The following is a 22,408-nucleotide window of genomic DNA, read 5'->3' as shown; positions in this document are numbered from 1 at the left end:
CACAAGGCAAGTACTTTGTTCCTGCAGTTATGCCCTCTTTTTCCTGCTTCATCAATCTCTCATCCTCTATTGGATATTTTCCATCAGCATAAAGACATGTTTTCTGTCATCCCATCTCCATTAAAACAATGCCCATTTTTTCCTTGGCCCCAAATCCTGCTTCTGTCTGTGTTTCATTTGGGTGCTTAGTGGCTCCTGCTGGATACTGGGCAGCCCCTGCCAGGAAATTACACAGATATTGGCATGAATGACACATAGGCATTAATAAGAGATGAAAGAAGGTGTATTGTTTATACAATAAACAGAAAAAGGATTCTCCACAGAGAAGGGCTCTTGCCCAGTCTGAAGTGAAGCAAGGTAAAGCAAGGTGAATGGCTTGGCTGGTATTGGTCAGATGGAGGCTGGAGAGGTGTGTGATGGGGACCTGCCTGTTGCCTGAGGTTTGTGTGCTTTGAACTTTCCCACCAGCACCACGAGAGTGAGCCCATGGCTTTTTTCTCCCCTTGCCCAGAGGCGGGTGAGGTGTGAAAGTGATTGGGGCTGAAAGCATCGAAAGTGGAGTTTGTCTCTTTGTTCCATAGCCTTTTGCTCTTCCCTTCAATATCAAACTTCTCTACAAAGCCTCCATTTTTTTTTTTTACCACTACTTACTTTTTAACTCATTTCCATTTAGCATTTTCTTTCCAATATTACACCAAATGCATTCTTGTCCAAGTCACATAGGCCTCCATGTCACCAAATCTAATATCCAGTTTTCTGTTCTCATCTTACTAGACCACCCAGCAGTCTTTGACATATCAGACGACATTATTCTTCTTGATACATTCTCTTCTGTTTTGGTGACACCACACTCTCCAGTTTTCCTCCTATTTCCCTGGTTGTTCTTCTCAGTCACCTTCACTTGATACACTTCTGTCTCTGATCTGAAAATTTTGGAGTCATTTAGGACTCTGCCCTCTTTTCTCTTTTATGTCGACCCCAGTGCCACAGCAGATATCGCTGCTATCTGTGGCTTTAAAGATCTATACGATTGTGAAAGTTTATGTCTCCATATAGATATTTCATATGATTTCCAGGTTTAAAATCCAGGCTAATTCAAATTTCTGTTTGGACATCTCATAGACATCTGAAGCTTAAAATTCCTCAAGGAAAGTTTGATTTCCCTTCCAAAATATGTTCCTCCTATAATCTTCTCTATTTCAGTAAATGAGATCATTAAGCTTCCACAACCAAAGCTAGAAACCTAAAATCATCATGGATTTCTTCCATTCCCTCACCTCCCACACGCACTCCATCAGCACATTTCATTTTCAACCCCAAAATATAGCTCATCCTGCTTACTCTGTCTAGGGTAAGCCATCACCTTCCCTAAGCCATCATCACTCCTTTCCAGGTCTACTATGGTGGCTTCCTAACTCCTCTCCTCATTGCCACTTATTCCCCTCCAATACAGCTCCTCAGAGCAATCCGAGTGATATTTAAGAAATAAATCAGGTCACACCATTCTCCTGCTTAAACTTCTGTATTGGCTTATAGATGCACTCAGAGGAAATTCCAACTCCTCATCATGTCACACACAGTGTCCTCAGTGTAGCTGACAATTGATTAGCTAATTAGGCTGCACTATTCCAAATGCTTTCCAGGCATTAATGTATTTAACATTCACACCAACTTTGTGATCTAAATACTATTATTACTCTACTTTGTTGCAGAGGAAATGAACCCCGGATATGTTAAGTAACCTGCCTAAGGGGACACAACCTAAAAACAGTGGAGCCAGTATTCAAATCAAGGCCACCTGGCTCCAGAGCTCACCTTCTAACCACTACATTTTACTGTTTCTCATGAGCAAAGGCATGGATGAAGAAATGGGAATGATTATTCAGAGAGGCATGAAATAAATGACCATTCAACTATTCCCAAATTAACCTGGAGAAGCAAAGTCTCAGCATCACAGGCCAAGACTAAGAACTTTGGCTACTCTCCTGGTTGTGGACCTGGGTTTAGCTTGAATGGTAATTGCCTTCTTTCCTTTCAACCCAAGCACACTGTCAGCATGGCAACCATGGATTTCAGCCTGAGAGTGTCGTGCTGCTTGCAGATGGCAGGAGAGGGCAGCAATGCCAAAATGAGACAGAGTGCATTGCAATATGCTACATCATTGCCATGGGCACTTAACAGAATTGAATTCACCTTCCTTGTCAAGGTATAAGGTATTGCCACTGTCCCCCAGCAACAATATTTTGGCACACCTGCCAATTTCTGTCTTCTGTGACTAATCAATTTCACAGGTCATTCTGATTGGTCCTAAAATAGCAGATCACCAAATCTATCTGCAAAACATTGATATTGAGACCTGCTGTGTGCAAGACAACATGTGGGATGTAGATTGAATGAGGCCCGTTTCATGCCCTTAAGGCATGAGAAAGAGACACAGACTTTCACTAAATATGGTAAAAGTCAGTATGTTAGAATGTTATAAAAAGTGTGCAAAATGCTGTCAGAGCACAGAGGAGGAATGGATTAATTCCACAAGAATAAATGGGAAGGCTTAATGAAGTAGGTGATGGGCATTTATTAATTTAACAAATATATATTGAGTGCCTACTATATTTTGGGCTCTAAATGGGAGCCTCATCAATATTTCACTACATTAATTAAATTCATATAGAAAATAAGAGATAATTCCTTGACTGCTCAAGTGCTTCCTAAGATATGAAAAATTTTGACCAGTTTAGTAATTTGTCTTCTTTACAATGCCCACCTGTCTTGGCGGGGGAGAAGAGAAATAAGAGAGGAAGATCCAATTATTTCTGCTTTGTTTTGAAGCGAGATGTCCAGGAACACGCTGTTTTCAATCATCAGGTACTAAGACTGCCAGTGTACATGTAATATTCTGGAAATCATGCTGGACCATGAAATAGTGATTGTTACAGGAAAATCATCCTGTACACCTGCTGAAAAACATTTTGAAAATAGTCTCTTTTGATTATTCTGTTTTAAATTTTTTCTTATTAGATGGCTAACTTGCTTTTCCTCCAAGGTCCTTTCAGTACATTCCATAATTACATAGTACCTTTGTGTAGCTGAGATGAGAAATATCTGCTATGACATGCTCTTGAACTAGACGTAATAGTTATTCTGGGAAGAAGTCAGGAGACACAAAAGGAAATAACTGCAAAGACAGTAGGTTGCATGAACAAAGCAACCTGAAGCTGATGTGTGACACAGTTAGAACACCATTCAAATCAAGTTCCTGACCTTCAGTACATATCTAGTTTTTTTATAGGCTTTTGGATTTTGCTTTGGGGGAGAGGAGATACAGGGAGGAAGTTTGAGGAAAAGAATCTTATAAATGCTGTTTTTTGAAGGTGAAGCCATGGTCGGCACTGTTGCCTCCGTTCATCATTTCTAGGTCCCCTATTTCATGAGAGTTCCAGATAGTGATGTTGATTCAGCTCATCTGGCTGGCAAGGAGTTCCGTCCCTCCCTCATTGGCCTCAAAGGTGTATGCTTGGGCACGTGGTTTGGTATAGTTTAGTAACTTTTCAGAAATCTAAACTCTCTAGACTTTGCACTCCTCCTTCTGTATGTAAATATATTTAGCTCCCACCTCTCACACCTGAATATCTGTGGGATGGTCAGGAATCAAAACACAACACCACCACCACCAACAAAATGTAATTTTGAATGCTATGCATTGGTACAGAACACTTGTGATTCAGAGAGATCTGACTTTCAATCTCTATTAGTGCCCTAATGGGTAGTATGAACTTGGGAAAGTTGCTTAGTATCTCTAAGACTCAGTTTCTTTACATGCACATCGAGAGACAAGTAAGACCTTATGGTGTTAAGAAGATCAAATGAGATAATTTATGTAGAAGAGTGCTTGGCACATGGTCAGCACTTTGCTCAGCAGAGGGTGAAATGTAGTGACTTTGAGCCCTAGGGTCACAATTAATCCTGATCATTTCTGCTGATGGTGCTGATTAGCCAGCTGAGTGGGGATAGTGGCATCATGTAATACCACTCAGATCCCCCTTAAAGAACTAGGCATTTATTCCTAAGAGATTGGCAGTGTTGGCCGCTGATAGCTCAAGACTGCATTCCTTTCTGGGAATTGCCCTCTACTGATGGGTGCTCCCTTCCCAGGGACAGCCCACATTCAATGACTGGTTGCTGTTGGGCGGTACAAAGATCTGGCCCCTTTACTTCAATGACAGACACGCCTGAAGGGCTTCCCAGCTTTAGAGCTTCCTGAGTGATTGGCAAAGGCCACAGTTGCAACTGTGTCCCAGTTTGGCTTCTGTCTCTGTTTGGTCTTGATTTCCTTGCTCCCTCATAGTAGTTCCTGAGAACATATCCCATTAAAACTCCTTCAGGCACATCTCAGGATCCTAGAGTCTCTTTCCTCAGGAACCCAAGGAAGATAGGGGGGATCTCTGTTCGCCCATACCACTCATGGTGCATCTTTTTTGAAGGAAGGGGAACAAGGTACCACAGGTGAAGCTTCCCAGACTCCTGAAAGTCTACGGTGCTAACAACAGTTCACAGACCGAAAACCAGATGACTATTTTGGTGGTGTCATCAAGAGGGTTCTTTCCTTTTCTCTCTAAAATTTCCAGGCTTCTCCAAGCTTTTCTGTATTTTTTGTTCACGTAGTCTGATTCAACCCAGACTAATTAAATTCTTTACTTCGTCTACCCTAGTGAGCAGGGTTAAGAGTTGAAGAGAAGACAACTGCTCCTGACATGAAGTCCACACACTCCTCTCTCTCACTGCTTTTTAAGAGGAAGTGACAGACAATTTACCAGGGCAGCATGAAGAGAACCGAATGAGGAGTAGAATGTGAGTTTCAGAAAAGACTGCCTGTCAATCGGACTGTGATTTTGAAGTGACTTAGGTATTACCTAGCAAGGCCATGATAGATTTTTGAAAGTCACAGAAGCAAGCTCACATTTTGTTAGAGCTATAACTAGCTTGAAATGATGCCAGATTGCCCAAGGTTAGCTAACTTCTAGGCTGCACCCAAGACTTCTAGCTTAGGAAGATCTCCTTGTTAAGTGAACAGGTTTAGATCAATCGTATAAACAAGCCTTGTCCAATGCTTACTCACCACATGCAAGACACTTTTTGTCATTTGGGGTCTATAAAGGATGATCCCTGCCTCTGACAAGGTTAGGGTTTGGCTGGGATCATAAGAGATATTGCATAAAAACTTCAATCAATGACATTAAATGTTCTGAAGGCAATTCTAAAATCATGATGGTTTTCAAATCATATGCTAGGAAGGCCACCATCACCATTTACTGCCTGTGGCACACACCTATATAAGGTGAGCAGATTTCTTGGTATGCCAGCCAGCTCAGCTGAGTATTCTTACCCCCAAAAGCAGAAAGCTAGGTTTTTTGTTTGCTTATATTCTTGAATATCGAAATATGTATCTGAAACAATTAAGGGCAAAGTGACTGTAGTGTTCTAGTCAGTGTCTGGTTTGATTTAAAAAATGTCCAGCAACTAAGAACCTCAAATGTCAGGGAAAAAAGTTTGTTTTCACATAGCAGTATTTCCTTTGGTAATCTGCCATGCAAATAGTCAGCAACTATTGGACTCTTAAATCTTTCCAAGTGTTATGTGTTACAGAAAATAGAAAAGTTATTAAATGTAGGCATATAGGGAAATGTGAATCACAAAATTGAATCAACTAGAATTAAAAGCTTCATATTTTATATGATTTATATTGAGATTAGCATCTTAAAAAATAAATTTATTAAAAGAATAAAACAGTGAGTAAAGTCATCTTCAGGCATTAGAAGGTCTCCTTAGCTTTCAGAATATAGTCTGCCTCCAGAAGCATTTCTAATCATGCAGGAATGGATTATAAATCTTGTATGGAATTGGGGCCATGTTGACTAACCAAATAGAAACATTTTTTAAAGAAAAATATTTTAGGCCGGGCATGGTGGCTCACACCTGTAATCCCAGCACTTTGGGAGGCTGAGGTGGGTGGATCACCTGAGGTCAGGAGTTCAAGACCAGCCTGGCCAACATGGTGAAACCCCATCTCTACTAAAAATACAAAAAATAGCTGGGCGTGGTGGTGGATTCCTGCAATCCCAGCTACTCAGGAGGCTGAGGTGGGAGAATTGCTTGAACTCAGGAGGTGGAGGCTGCAGTGAGCTGAGTTGTGCCACTGCACTCCTGGCCGACAGAACGAGACTCTGTATAAAAAATACATACATACATACATATATATATATATATATTTTATGTTACAGTGTTCTAACAGCCCATTGCTGTTCATTTGAAGCAGGATTTCTTCTTGTAAAGTAAAACTTTATCTCAAATCCCAATTTACAAAACAGGAAAAAAATCATGCTTTGGTAAAATACATTTTCTAAAATTTACTTCATAAAATGCATTTGAATATCCTAGTTGTAGCTTCTTTGATAACCACAAACATTTAATTCAGTACCTAAATTTTTATTTATTTGTGTTAGCTTCACAATATGGAGAAAATTGACATTCATACAGATTAGCTGAATAGAATCTTTTTAAAACACCATGCAATCACAGTGTACTTTTCAAGTAGGTATGAGAAGAGATGTTATATTTAGAGGTTTCTCACAAAACCTTTTAACCATGCAATAAGCATTAACATATTGGTTTTCTCTAATGTACTATAATTTGGGATTGATGTGTGTACGTTGTTGCAATAGTTTTTTTTTTTTTAATAGATTTGCTTTTTAGAACAGTTTTAGGTTCACAGCCAAGTTGAGAGGAAGGTACAGAAATCCCATATATCCCTTGATCCCACACATGCATAGCCTCCACCATTATCAACAGTCCCCACCAGAGTTGTACATTTATTGCAATTGTTGAATCTACATTGACACTTCATAATTCCCTAAAGCCCACAGTTTACATTAGGGTTTACTGCTGGTATTGTACATTTTATGGGTTTGAATAAATGCATAATGGCATGTATTCACCATTATACTATCATACGGAGTATTTTCACTGCCTTCAAAATCCTCTGCACTCTGCCTGTTCACTCCTTCCTTGCCTCTAATCCTTGTCAATCACTAATCTTTGTACTGTTTGTGTAGCTTTACTGGAATGTCATATAGTTGGTATTATAGATTATTTAGGCTTTTCAGATTGCCTTCTTTCACTCAGTAATGTGCATTTATGTTTCCTTCATGTTTTTGCATGGCTTGATAACTCATTTTTTTAAAAATTTATTTTTTGAGACAGAGTCTCCCTGTGTCGGCCAGACTGGAGTGCAGTGGTGTGATCTCAGCTCATTGCAACCTCGACTCCCAGGTTCAGGTGATTCTCCTGCCTCAGCCTCCCAAGTAGCTGGGATTACAGGCATGTGCCACCACACCTGGCTAATTTTTGTATTTTTAGTAGAGACAAGTTTTCACCATGTTGGCCAGGCTGGTCTCGAACTCCTGACCTCAGGTGATCTGCCCACCTTGGCCTCCCAAAGTGCTCAGATTACAGGCGTAATCAGTTACAACCACCATGCCCAGCCAACTCATTTATTTTTAATGCTGAATAATATTCTGTTATCTGGATATACTCCAGTTTATCTATTCATCTTCTGAAGGACATCATGGTTGCTTCCAAGTTTTAACAACTAGGATTAAAGCTGCTATAAACATCTGTGTGCAGATTTTGTGTGAATATGTTTTCAACTCCTTGGGAAAATATGAAGAAAATGAGATTGCTGGATTGTATGGTAAGAGTATATTTAGTTTTGTAAGAAACTGCCAAACTCTATTTTATAATGGTTTTTAAAATTAGTTTAAAAACAAAAATATAAGATTTCAATGACATATTTATGGATTTCTGAAACACTTCTTTCAAGGATAGGCAAATCTCTGCTATAGTGCATAATAAAAATCAAAGCAGTAAGAATGTGGAGCAACAGAAACTCTCATTTATTCCTGGTGGGAATGCAAAATAGTAGTCACTTTGCAAGACAGTTTGGCAAAAAATAAAAATTAAAAAAAATCAAAACACTGCTACCTATCCCAAGAGACTGAATTAAGGAACATATAAAAATATGATGGTTAGATGTAAATTAGACCTTTTGTCAATGATAGTTCTTATTTTATTTATTTAAAAAATCTGACTCTACAAGTTACTTTCAGTGTCATCTAGGACCATTTATTTAACCTTTATAAAATGTATTTTTCCCATTTGTAAATTGAAAGTAACAGATACATAATGAATTTTCATGAGAAGAGTAAATTAATATATGATATATACTCTCTCCTTTCTTCCTTTCAATTGTAGACTATTATTAATATTATTATTATTAATAGAATTATAAACCCTAATAACTATCTGTATCATCCTTCCCCTGCTCCACACGGTGAGCAAGAAAAAAAGTTATTTGTAATGAAAGTCTTTACAGAAGCATCTCAAAGGGGAACACAGTATATTCTATTGTGTTTCTTACATTTTATCCTGAACATTTATATCTAAATCATTAAAATTTAATTAAATTAATAAAAAATTTTTAAAATGAAAATTGGATCACCTTTAAGAGAAAGACATGAAACTCAAAAGGCTGTGTTTACAGCTCCCTGCAGGTCTTCTCAGTGTAGATGGCATACAATAGTCTCTGAAAACAAACCCCTTAACCTGGGACACCCCAGAAGTTCTTTACCCATTATATACAAGGTAAAAGTCTGGCAGTTATATTTGACTTCTCTTTTTTTTACTCTCATATCAATCAGTTGCCAAGTCCTGGCAATGTTCCTGCTTAATCCCAATGTCTGCTACCTAGTTAGGCTTTTATTATGTCCTTCCTGGATTAAACTAATAACCTCCAATTCCATGCTTGCCACCTTCCACTAATCTGAACGAGTACCACCCTCTTTCTGAACACACGTCGATGCCTCAGGTGTTGCCTATGGAGTGAAGTCCAAGCTTCCAGAATTTGGCCCCTGCATCTTCTCAGGCTTATTTTTCACTGTTCTTCACATCAAATTTATTCCTGTTCAACACTGAACTGCTTATAGTTCTGGTACACATCACAGGGTTTCATTTTTATGTCCTTGAATTTCTTCCTTCCTTCATCTAGATAACCCAGCTCAGGCATAAGTTATTTCCAGAACTTCTTTTCTGAGTGCTATCCCCTCTCCCTACTCAACCTCTTTCAAAATTAATTTAGGTGCACCTTCTCTAGGTCCTATACATCCCTATTCATTTCTTATCATCTTACCTAGGATAGGACATTGGGATACTCTCTGTTTAGGTGTCGGTATCCGTCTGTCAACTCCTTGAAGAAAAAGCAAGTGTCTGATTGACTCAGTGTCCAGCATTCTTTTTGGTCCCTAGGGGACAGAGAAAAATGTGTGTTTCACTCATAAGATAAATGAAAGCATGGGTTGCCAATAGTCCCACTCTTTCTCAGTGTAATCAGGAGTTAGTCAATAATGTATTACATCTACCAGCACTTGAGGCTTGCTGATTGCTGATTTTTAAGCGTAAACGATTCAGCTTTTCTTTTGCCCTGAGGTTTGTCTTTATAGGACCCGCACAAAAAACAAATTTGGGTAATCACACTCATCCTTTATAGTAGTGGAAGTTTCTGTTTATTGGAACTAAACAATTATGGATGTCTGCATGTGTCCGTGTGCCCCAGTAGGTGGCCTAGTTAATGGGGAAAGCATAAAGTTTAATTGATGGGAATAGTCCATTGTATAATTTGACTTCTTCAGCCAGAATTTTATTGGCAAGCTCAGTAGGACACCCAAGGCCGACCATATCTTTACATTCCTGAACATATACTGAGGACTTCTTGAGACTATGGAAATGTACCAGTATAATTGTGGGAGATGAGTGCATAGGAGATTTACATGAAAGAGGGATTTAAAAGCATCCTGTTATTCTCCTACCAAACATTGGTGAATCTGGATACTGTAAGCCTCTGATTATACTATAATAGGAGTATATATGAACTGAAAAAGGTCAAAAAATGACAACTCAGATTCCTCTAGAAATGAAAAGGTTTGGAATAGGTTTGCTTTCCAAGCCAAACAAAACCCATGACTAAGAAATGCTGTCTATGATTCAAGGAAATGGTTGAAAATAGACATATTGTCTTTCTTTCTTTTTTTTTTTTTTTTGAGACGGATTCTCACTCTCTTGCCCAGGTTGGAGTGCAGTGGCGCGATCTCGGCTCACTGCAACCTCCACCTCCCGGGTTCAAGCAATTCTCTGCCTCAGCCCCCCAAGTAGCTGGGACTACAGGCGCATGCCACCATGCCCAGCTAAGTTTTGTATTTTTCGTAGCGATGGGGTTTCACCACCTTGGCCAGAATGGTCTTAACTTCCTGACCTCGTGATCCACCCACCTTGGACTCCCAAAGTGCTGGGATTACAGGCGTGAGCCACTGCGCCCAGCCATGTATTTTCTTTTTAGTACCTATTACTATGTAACGTACTATATAATTTACTTTTTATCTTGTTTATATCTGTTTCCTCCTCTGCAATGGAAACTCCATGAAGGTAAGGGTTTTGTTCTGCCTCATATGCTCCAGTATCCCCAATGCTTAGAATAGTGTGGGTAAAATGATAATTCCTCAATAAATATGTTCTGAATGAATTATTTAATAGGTTAGTAAGATACATTAAAGTGATAGCAAATACTATCGAGAATTGCATAATAGAGAATAGTTAATTCCACATTCTGTGATGGCTGTGGTAGTATCACTATTCCCTTTCAAAGTAATTAATTCATTTTACATCTGGAACTTAAGATAATTATCAAATTTGGAAATATTTGAAATAAATTCAAGTATTTGCTGAGCAAAAATACTGAACCAGGCACTGTACCATTGTACTTTTAGATTCTTCTTATTTCAGTATCACCCTCAGCCTGGAATTGTTCTATTATATATTATCATATCTCCATAAAAATAAGCATTTCCATTTTAAATATTGTAGGCAAGATTTGCTTAAACTATGAATTGAAAATATAATGGAATCTATTTACTAAATCTGAAATCGACTCATATTTCCTTTTTTTCTCAAACCTCAAAATAAGCAGCTATTGCACTTAAATTTACAAAAAACAAAAACACCTAGCAAATTAGTTTAACTAGCAATATCACAATATTCTCAATAGAATTGTTTAATTTATTGAAAGATTTTATTGGAGAAGGAACTTCTCTAGTTAGGTAATTAATGTAGACCAACATCCTTTTAAGTATTAATTTCCTTAAAGTATATTTCTTTCTTTTTCTATATGATCCTTTTCTATTTTTGAAAGGCTCAAAGTACTATTATTTCATGTTATACAGATACATGAAACCTGAGTCTGTAATAATGATTAATCAAGGGAAAAAAGATGTTACAATATATTATTGTGCATTAAAGAATTTTAAGGTGCCAGCTCCTTGGGAGGCCGAGGCAGGAGAATTGCTTGAACCCGGGAGGTGGAGGTTGCACTGAGCTGAGATCATGCCACTGCACTCTAGCCTGGGTGACAGAGCAAGACTCCGTCTCGGAAAAAAAAAAAAAAAAAAAAAAAGAAGAATTTTAGGGTTAACTGAACATAATTACTTTATTCTCTGTGCTTATTTTCTAAATAAGCACAAATAATTACAAAACTTTTCATAGAATTTCAGTGAAAGAAGAAACTATGAAGGCTGTTTAACAGATATGAAATCTGAGGCCCAGAAAGCACTTGGCTTAAAAATATAGAATTAATCACTGCCAAAGCTCAGATCATAAGAAAGATGTCAGATTTGAAAGATTGTATATTAACAAATAGAACATCACTGGAAATAAACATTCAGGAAAAAAAATCTAACCTATTTAAATAGATGGCTTGAATTTAACAGTGTACTGGCATCATTTTCGGCAAAACCAAATTACTTGGCTAAAATAATCTGTTTAGCTTCATTAAATTCTAAAAAGCACAAGTAGTTAATATGTGTTAATTGCTGTTCAGTAAGTAAATATTGTTAAATATTACTAGAAATATATTTTAAGGAAATTAATACTTCAAAGGATGTTGGTCTATACTGATACCTTACTAGATAAGTTTCTTCTCCAATAACATCTTTCATTAAATTAAACAGCGATTCTATTGAGAATATTGCGATATTGCTGGTTAAACTGATTTGCTAGGTGTTTTTGTTTTTTGTGTATCTGAATGTGATAGCTGATTATTTATTCAGGGCTTGAAGGAAAAAAAGGGGGTTTTCCCTTCAATTTTCATTTGGGAAGAAATACCTTTAAAGGAAGAAAGGAAAAGTGTAATGTAATAATATCGTTGTTCTGGGTCAAATGGGCTCAATACGTGGGCTACAATATGTTTCTAACTATACATGCAGAATGCTTCAATTGTCTTGTTGCACAGAGAAGAAAACAAATTTTGCATTATAAATTATGTCTACTGTTTTTGCCCACTTTCTTTTTTTATGCATATATTCATTTTGTGATAGAATCAAATAGTCAACACTATTTGCAGATGGAACAATCATTTTTTTCTTTTCAAAACCAAAAGTAAAAATCCATTTAGCTTTGCTCCCATTAAGCTTACGGAGGCAAACTAGTTTTCCTTTTTTTTCTAAAATTGTACTGATCAAACACATGCTGTAGTATATAAAACAGTTATTATTAACATATGTAAAACAACATCAACAATCCAAATGGACTATAGTAAGTATGGTGACTGTGAATAATGGCAATTATGAGAATCCATATGCAATTATTTGTTATATTCCTTCAAAAATTGTATAACATGAGTATATTTGACACATTATTTTAAAATCTTGGATTAAGAGTTGGGTGGCTCATGTCTATAATTCCAGCACTTTGGGAGGCCAAGGCAAGCTGATCATTTGAGCCCAGGAGGTTGAGATGAGCCTGGGCAACGTGGTGTAACCCCATCTCTACAAAATGTACAAAAATTAGCCAGGCATGGAGGCACGCCTCCAGTCCCATCTACTCGGGAGGGTGAGGTGGGAGGATTGCTTGAGCTTGGGAGGTCAAGGCTTCAGTGAGCCATGAATGTACCACTGCACTCCAGCCTGGGCAACAGAGTGAGACCCTGTCTGGAAATAAATAAATAAATAAAACAGGTTTATGTAAAGTAAAAACTCAAAGCTCCCCCATTATACTTCTCCACACAAGTTTACTCCTCAGCCAGAATATGCTAATAACCTTGGGCTATAAGGTTTTGATAAAGGTATTTTCAGACCACTTTTTATTCATTTATATGCATGTATTTATATATTTGGAGGTTTGGACAATGCTGAATATAAATACCATGCATATTAATGAGCACAAATATTTTCTTTTTGTGTTGTTCTTACTCGGTTTTTTACTTGAAAATGTCTTGGAGATATTTTTATACATCATTATGTATAGGTTCTCCAGGTTCTTTTACTGGCTCATGCTTGTTCTTTGAATGCAATTTATGTAGTTTCTAAATATATTTTAAGGATTTCCTTTTTTCTTTCTTCTTGATTTTATGAAACAATGGATGAATTTTCATGACTTTTATTTCCTTTCTATGAACCCAGTTTATGATGTCTGTAACAAGACTATTGAACTTAAAGAAAACTGTATAGGAGATGCCTTGCATAAGCTGTTATATTCATGAATTGCGAATTTAGAAAAGTCTCATTTTTCAGTACAGATGAATAACACTTTGTAGAGTTCATATTATTAGGAGTTGTTGAGTAGAGCCCTGGCTGATTTGATTGCCTACCAAATCAGGTTTAAAAGCTTATTAAGTGATTACTGGATTTGAAAGCCTATCAAATAATCATCATACTTTCTGATTATTATTAATATATATTTATCTGAAAATTTCTGAAAATATAGGAAACATGGTGATTTCACCACTCAGACATAACTTATGTTATCCTTTTGGTGCATTTTCCCAAAATTGTTCTGTAGGTATATATCGTTGTAGACATATACGCTCAGCTTCTAAAACTAGGCCTCCTGAGTTCACATTCTAGCTCTGCTACTTGTTAGTTATGTGTTTTTGAGTAACTTCAATACCGTTCTAAACCTCACTTTCTTCACCTGTAGGATGGGGAGAATAATATAACCTGTCTCATACAGTTGTGAGAATCTAATGAAACAAATACATTCAAATAACTGGTAATGAATAAATACATTCAAATACTAACATCCAGCATGTGTTCCATAAATAAATTATTATGTAAACAATTTGGAACATACTGCATATAATTTGGTACCTTTTTTTCTCATTTAATATGTCCTGAACATTTCTCCAGGTGATTAGTAGTCTTCTTGATTGTTAATTATTTTTAATGACAAAATGGTATACCAGCACATGAATGTATATTTCATATAACAATCCATTGTTATTGGACAATTCAATAAGTTAAAAGTTTTATGCTGTTAAAATAACAAACATTTGTAGATAGTTTTGTATTATATTCTATATATAAAATTCTCTAAAATGAATGGCCAAGGCCAATAATGTGTGCCACATCTTAAGGCTTTTATACCTGTTGTCAAACTGAACAATGGTTTGATGGATTTTAAAATTCTTTCAGTGACTTTAAATAAAACAATTATATTTGCTCCTGATTTATTTCTTATTAGATAAACATCTTGGCTTAACAGTGTAAGACAATAATGGTCTTTGATTAAATCGGTGGAATAGATGATGTAACATAAGAACTTATGCATCCAAATAAATGTTACTTTTCAAAATAATTATCTTAGAATATGCATTTGTTAGATCCATGAGTTTATTTATCAAAAATTTTTTGAAATTATTCTTTGGAAATTGCATAAATATATGGACTCTTTATATTATGGTGTATTATGATTTTCTATAACAAAGTATAATTGAACTTTATCTCTTTTTTCATTAAAGTTGACTTAATTATTTGCAGTGTTTCTTATTCAATATCCAACTTCTTACTTATCAATCAGAATCTTTTTTATTTTTTTTTCAGTTGGCATGATGACAACGTATTTGGCCCTGGCAATAGATTACGGCTGGTACAAACTGGTTCTCAGGATATCTTACAGCTAGAGGCAGGCTTAAGACCCTGTTTTGTCGAGAATACCTACTTGGAAGTCTAGTCAAAAGGTATTTATTAAGGTTTTTGCTTTCCTGGTTAAAGGAGATGGTTGTAGCTACCCATCCTTTCTTGTTCTTCACCCTTCTTTCTGCCTTGAATGAAGTCAGGGTAGTTGGGACTGCAAAAGTCATTTTGTGACTAGAGAGATCACCTCAACCTCACTGAGCTTCTGAGTCAAGTCAATAACTGCGTATCTCCAGACTTTTTATTGTATGAAGGGAAAAAGAGTTCTATTTATTTATGCGACTAATGACTTTTACTTGACTTGAAGGCATTCCTGAACATAAACACTTCTACTTTTGCAACTGCTTTTGAGACATATTTATAGAGTTCATCAAAATTAATTGTTCTAGAAGTATTTATGAGTTCATTAAAAAATGGTTAGTTTTTAAAGGCATAAGTCAAAGAAATTACAGAATTATTGTTGGAAAGAACTTTAGAAATTGTTGAATTCAGTTGTTCTCAGTGGTGGATTTTCATGACAATTATTGTTGGAATTTTAGAGAAATGCACATGTCTGGGCCTCATGCCCAGGCATTGTGGTTCAGTGGATCTCAGGTGGACTCCAGGTATCTTTATTTTTTAAAGCTACAGGGTGATTCTAAGTTACTGATCTATATTAGTAATCTTTCTCAAACAATGAACTGTGGGCTAACCTGAAATATGTGTATCTAGCAACAGATTAGAATTCTTCAGCCTAGATAGACGAAGTAACTTTATGCAATTGTATTATTAGAAAAACGTAAGATGCTGGTAAGCATGGGAAGAAAACAGTCATTGTAAATCAAAGTTAACTATGGATGATTTTCTTTCTAGAAAATAAAAATAAGAGGTTTGATATTATTATTTTAACTGTCTCATATTCCATGAGAATTTCACCTTTCGTTCCACTGCTCAAAATTGTTTAGATTTCCAGCGTTGACTGAGATTTAGTCCAATGGTGTGGATCTACCTTGTTTGAAAGATTAGGCTAGGTTAATGAATGAAGGCAGCTTGGAGGGGCTGTTGGCAGAATGTGGTGCTAGTCGTCATTGTGCCCTTTCCATTCCCAACTTCTCTACTACGAGAAAGTGAATTTGCTATGGAAACTGGTAAAAGCACAGTCTGATTGCTTTTATTTCAGTTATATGTGCAATTACTTTATAAATTCTTCCAGACCTCAGTTGACAAGTCAATCAGGTTTCTATTTATTATGTAGTCTCAAATGATTTGGATAAGTTATTATTTAATAAATACCCATTATCCACAATGAGCTCTAGTAATTTTTAGAGATAGAAGGCAAATGTTCAGAAATAGTTATTATTTCTAGGCCTAAAAGAATAACTTTTCTTAAATCTCAAATTATGACTTATTAAAGATAAGTTAAACCACTCTCTCGAGCTCTTTCAACTCCAATTTAGCCATTTTCCATTTAAACTGGGATAGTCTTATTTTGTTAATTGTTAGCTCATTCTAGAAAATGTATTTTATATGCATAAATGTTCAAATATACAAATATATACACATACATTACATATGTCTATATAAATATGCATAATGTATATGTGTGTATATAGTGAAGTTATGTTTATTCATGTATATGTAATTGTATATATACAGTATATAAGTATGTATGTATATACAGACACACACATTTATTCTAAAGTATATTACATGGTCTCCTAGAAGTATATAGAGAAAATATTTTTGAAGATTTTTTCTATTTTCTCCTATCCCTTCTGCATAAACAAGATCCTGGGCTGCCTGTAGAATTTAAGATATGCTTTAGGGAGTGCTAAATATAAAGAATGCATCCTATGTAAATGGGTCTTAGTAGCTGTGGTTATCTAGGGCATTGGATATGTTGTCCTTTTGATTTTATTCTAGGCAGAAATTGGCAGAGAAGACCTAGCGTTCAAGGGGTCTAGACTTCTCTTGGCTATATTATTGTTTGAACCATTTCCAGGCCAGTAGCCTGGGGCTTTAGGGGCTTAGGCAGAGTTTGCTGAGGTATAAGGCAGCAAGTGCTGTTAGCTGCCTGAACAGAGAAGCAGTGTTGTGTTTTGTTGAAGAGCATAGTCTTCAGAGTTTAATTGCAGCTTTCCCATTTGCAAGCTGTGAGCCTAGCCAAGCTATGTGAGATCTCTAAACTTCACACTTGTTATCTCCAAAATTTTTTTTTTTAAAAGGATAAAGATTAAATGTGATAACTCTTGTAACAGCACACAGTGTTAGCTATCACTGGGCCTAGAATGCAGTAAATGCCCAGCCAATGTTAATTGCCAAATTAATAAAAACTTTTTCATGTATATGGGACAAAAAAAGTAAGTCTTAAATTAACTTGCATAGCATTGGAAATTAGCTAGCTCACATAACACAAAAGTCATATTTTCAAGTTTTCAGATAGCTTAGTCTTGGCTAGATGCATGTTTTCAGGAAACAGAGTAAGCTCAGTGTCTTTCATCTCTCAATTATACTTCTACTTTTGCGTCATTTTCAGGTAGGTTTTCTCTGTTATTTACAAAGGTGACCCCTAGTAGCTTCTACTTACATGGTCCTAACAGCAGAGATCTCAGAAGGAGAGAGTGTATCTTTCCCAATAGTTCCAAAAAAGTCTCAAAGAAGGTTCTCATTGGCTCAGCTTGGATCATGTGCCACTTATTTATCCAATCAATCTAATCACTTGGGCCAAGGTTTGTATTGCTCTGATTAGATATGCGAGATTACATATCCACCCCAGAGGTGGAAATGAGAACTTGTAATTGTCTCTCTGTGTGTTGGGGGTGCAGTAAACATTATCTGAAACTCATAGACTGAGGGTAGAAATGAACTTGTTTTCCCAAAGACAAATGGGAGTTCTGTTCTGCAGCAAGGGGCAAGGAATGTTGGATATGGTAAAAGAAAATCAATAATGACCAGAATATAATCCTCCCAAACTACACGTCTACTCTATATGTAATTCTAGCCATATTTTCTTGCTTTTTTTATAGCATGAACTCATATTTATTATTAATTTTTCTTTATGAATTGATTCTCCTCCCACTGTTCAGAATGTTTCATGACTTCAGAGATTGAATTTATGTTGTTCACTGCTATCACACCGCCTGAGTCTGTAATAGTGTTCATTTATTTTCAGTTTAATAAATGCTGAATAAATTTTAAAAATAGATATAGATGATGCACTCTGTTTTTGTTATTCAGTGTGACATGCTAGCAAGGTGGTCATCTTCAAATTCCCTCCTTTCTTAAAAGAAAACACATTTTTTCCTACCTTTGCTAAGAAATTCTTGTCACCATTGTTATGCTTTCTATGGCTATAATTAAGCCAAGATTTTTATCCATAATTCCTTTAGTCATAATTTCACAGCCTCAGACGTGTCAAATTCCACTGCAAACACATGGGCACAGTTTTCTAACTGGTCATTTGCAAACTGTTATTATGAGCTTAGAATAGATTGCTGAATAATCTGAGACTTTGTCATCAAAGATAATGTCTTAGTCTGTTTGTGCTGCTACAACAAAATACCCGAGACTGCGTAATTCAAAAAGAACAGAAATTTATTTTCTCACAGTTCTGGAAACTGAGAAGTCGAAGATCAAAGTGCTTGCAGATTTGGTTTTCTGGTGAGTGCTGATCTCTTGTTTCCTCACACAGCAGGAGGGCAGGGAACAAGCAAGCAAGCTAGCTGGATGCTGCATGAAGCCTCTTTCATAAGAGCCTTAACCCCCTTAATGATGGAGGAGCCTTCATGGCCTAATTAGTTTTCTTTCTTTCTCTTTCTTTCTTTCTTTCTTTCTTTCTTTCTTTCTTTCTTTCTTTCTTTCTTTCTTTCTTTCTTTCTTTCTCTTTCTTTCTCTCTCTCTTTCTTTATTTCTTTCCCTCTTTCTCTCTTTCTTCTTTTTTTAAGAAAGCAATAGATTATTCAGTAAATACATGGAGAACATCAGAATTCAAAAACCATATTTAATCTAAGAATCTGTGAACAAAATTAAAGCACGTTACCTGCTGAAGTTCAGAGTAGCAAGAATTCACATATCTATTAGCCATCTGTGGAAATCTCCCCAGAAAGTTACACCTAGAAAGAATATACAGTTAATGTAGCTGAGTCCAGGTTACCTACTCAAGTTCATCTAAAACAGCAGTGAATTCCAAAAGTAAGATAAGCACGATCTAATTAATTGTAACATGTTCTATATGAAATGATGATGTAATGACAAACACTTTTTATGCCTGATAAGCCTATTAATAAAGAAGAGGTAGATGGTTATTCTACTCTTTTATCTATGGAAGAGAAAAACCAATCATAGATATTCTGGTTATAACACAGAATACTTTGGTGGGAATGGTGCACTGGTCTATTAATCCTTTCTTACACTGCTGATAAGAAATATCTGATGTTGGGTAATTTATAAAGGAAAGAGATTCAATGGACTTACGGTTCCATATGGCTGGAGAGGACTCACAATCATGGCAGAAAGTGAAGGAGGAGCAAAGTCACGTCTTATGTGGCGGCAGGCAAGACAGCATGTGCAGGGGAACTGGTCTTAATAAAACCATCAGATCTCATGAGACTTATTCACTAGCACGAGAACAGCACAGGAAAAACCGGCCCCCATGATTCAATTACCTCCCACCAGCGCAACTACAATTCAAGATGAGTTTTGGGTGGGGACACAGCCAAACTATATCAACTGGGTACCCCAGTTTGACTCCACAGCTCCTTTGTTGTGTTTCTGTACCTGTGATTACTATTACCTCTGATCGTGACAACAATGAAAATCATTCTGATGATGACATCTCATTTTCTTGAGCACTAAAGGACTCTGCTAATCATTTGAAATTCATGGTCTCATTTAATACTTGAAATAAAGTATAAATTGGCACAATTATTTTTTTCCTGTTGTTCTCATGAAGGAGAGAGGTTTTGAGAAGTTAGGTCAGTTGCCCAAGATTGTGCAGCCAATGAGTGGTATAGGTGAGACTCCAGTCCAGGTCTGTTTCACTATAGAGTTAAGAGGCTCATAACCACTATCAGCCCTTCTGATGGTTATTTTGATGTCTTTGAAATGATCAATCTACAGTTAAATCTATAAAAGTATCATGTAGAGAACTAAACCCAGGACCCATTATCAGCCAACCAAAGCACAGACAGTTCACAAGACCCACTGTGGAATAGCCAGTTGTGTTTCCCCTCACAGCTTTAACCACACTACTCTGCCATTCACTAACTCTAGTTTGTCTAAGGTAAGCACTGGAGATTGCCTTAATACTGCTTATGTGAATCTTTAAAATCCTATTATTGGTTTCTGAAGGCTTTCATCCATCACCCCCTTGTGATGAATCTCTAACAAGGCGTTTGCCCCTCCTTTCACTTTCAGATTCCCTCATCCTCAGTAAATTTCTCTGTGAAGCCACAATTAATCTTGAGTAGCACATTAACCTTGTTCATATCAAAGTAACCCTGCAGGTTTTGCAATTTTACATGCAGTTAGAGACAGGTACCTCACACGCTGCAAGTCTCCTTTCACCATGGGCAGCAGGGTAAGGATGAACTTTCTGATCTCTGCTCCTATTTATCTCTGTTCCCCAGTCAGCTTGGCTATCTACAAGGCCCTGCTAGCCTCCCAGCTTTTATACAACTCTGGCTCATCTGTCTGCATTTTTCTCTCTTATCCACTTATCATCTGATGAAAGTCACTTTGCATCTTTCCATTTTCTTAAATGCCATTGCTCAATAAATTAGTTTGAATTAAACATTCAAACTTTTCAGGCTATATAGAAAATTTAAACCTTTTATTTAACTGATTTTTAAAAAAATGCCTGCTTAATGTCTGAGTGACTGGATTCCCCTTCAGAGAGCATTGACTGTTTGCATTCAGAAACTCAGCTAATAACTCATACTCACTATGTCTCCAAAGGTAAGAAGGTTGATTAGTTCATCAAGATTCCACTAGAGACAGCCCCTTCTGCAGTCTAGTTATCTGGTGACAGTCAGTGATAAGCGGAGACAGCCATGCTTAGGCTCAGAGCAAAAAGCTTTTTACATAGTGTGATCAGAAGGTGACATGACCCCCCTTATCACCCATCTATATTTCACTTGCTCATCTGCTTTGGAACTTAACATTCCAACCATTTTAATAATATTTCAAATTTACACATTAAAGGCCTTTTTAAAATATAATTAAGTCACATGAGAAGGGTCACCTTTCTAGACGTTAATGTCTATTAACATAAAATTAAGGATTAGTTTTGAGTCACTTTAATGACTCAAGAAGGACAAGAAGACAATAATAGAGTGATATGATAAACTTAGATGTGATGAGGTGTCGGGAATGTTTTACGTCAGGTGGCTGCACACCTGGAGGGCAGGTTTGGATGGGGCATTGCAGTGAAAGGTTCAGGAGAATCAGAGTGAAGGATGAAGTTTGTCAACATAAATGAGTTGGGGGTGGAGGAATTATCCTACAAAGGTTGAAGTGGACAAAGAGTCTGGGAAAATGCTAAACTATATATGTCTATTTTTAAATTTTTTCAGTGGCTCACAGTTATTTTAAAATGGATAATTTTAACTTAATACTTGTTTCTTCTTTTCTTATAACAGAAATTATAGCAAAGAGCAAAGCAAAGGCATTGCCATATCTGATGAAATTGGTCTGCCAATATGTGTTTCTCATAGTTTCCTAACTGAAGCTCCAGATTTAAAGAAACCGGAAAGATGTACATGCCTCAAATGGAAAATTTTCAAGTTCCTTTATGGAGAGTGGCATTAAGCAGGTCCTTTAGATTCAGTTAACTAGCATGTTTCACTAGTTTAAAGCCTCATAAAATATAGGTGAGATGAAAAGAGTATGATGTGTGGAATTTACAATGCAAAGAAGTACCTTTTAAACACAACATTGAACACTTAAAGGTAAAATCATCAAATAGAGTGTAATCATGGAGGAAAAGGAAGGATAGCCAATCTGCCTATGAGTTCAACACCAGTAGATTCAGTACCTTAAACTGATTATTAGTCCCTAAGTGAGAAACAGTTAAAAAGACCAAATGGCCAAGCATGGGAACATAAAACTCCTATTGCAGAAAGGTGAGTTTTGAAAATTAGACAAAAAGGTGGAAGCTATTATTATGGAAAAGAAAAATCTGTAGAGCAAAGATCACCAAGGATGACAGTGTCTGGGAAACCAATAGCAACAACTCTATTTTCTGAGGGTGGCGGACTCAAAGGGCTCCAGCAATAATTAAAGAGAAGAATGAGACAGAACCTGGTGGCCAAGAAACAAACACACAAACAAAAAAAAGGGCTGAGCAACCAGAGATAACCTGA

General features: G+C 36.6%; 1 long non-coding RNA gene across 1 annotated transcript in view; it reads left to right on the top strand.

The window, feature by feature from the left end:
- Positions 1-14,979: 14,979 nt before the first annotated feature.
- LOC134756417 (uncharacterized) overlaps positions 14,980-22,408 on the top strand; it is a 397,200-nt gene continuing 389,771 nt past the window's right edge. The window contains exon 1 of the long non-coding RNA XR_010135205.1: positions 14,980-15,112. This is a non-coding gene — a long non-coding RNA (uncharacterized lncRNA). The remainder of the gene's footprint in view (positions 15,113-22,408) is intronic.

Source organism: Gorilla gorilla, chromosome 8 (genome assembly GCF_029281585.2).
Source record: "Gorilla gorilla gorilla isolate KB3781 chromosome 8, NHGRI_mGorGor1-v2.1_pri, whole genome shotgun sequence".
NCBI classification, from domain to species: domain Eukaryota; kingdom Metazoa; phylum Chordata; class Mammalia; order Primates; family Hominidae; genus Gorilla; species Gorilla gorilla.
Note: the sequence above shows the minus strand (reverse complement) of the source record. Positions and strands in the feature narration are given on the sequence as shown.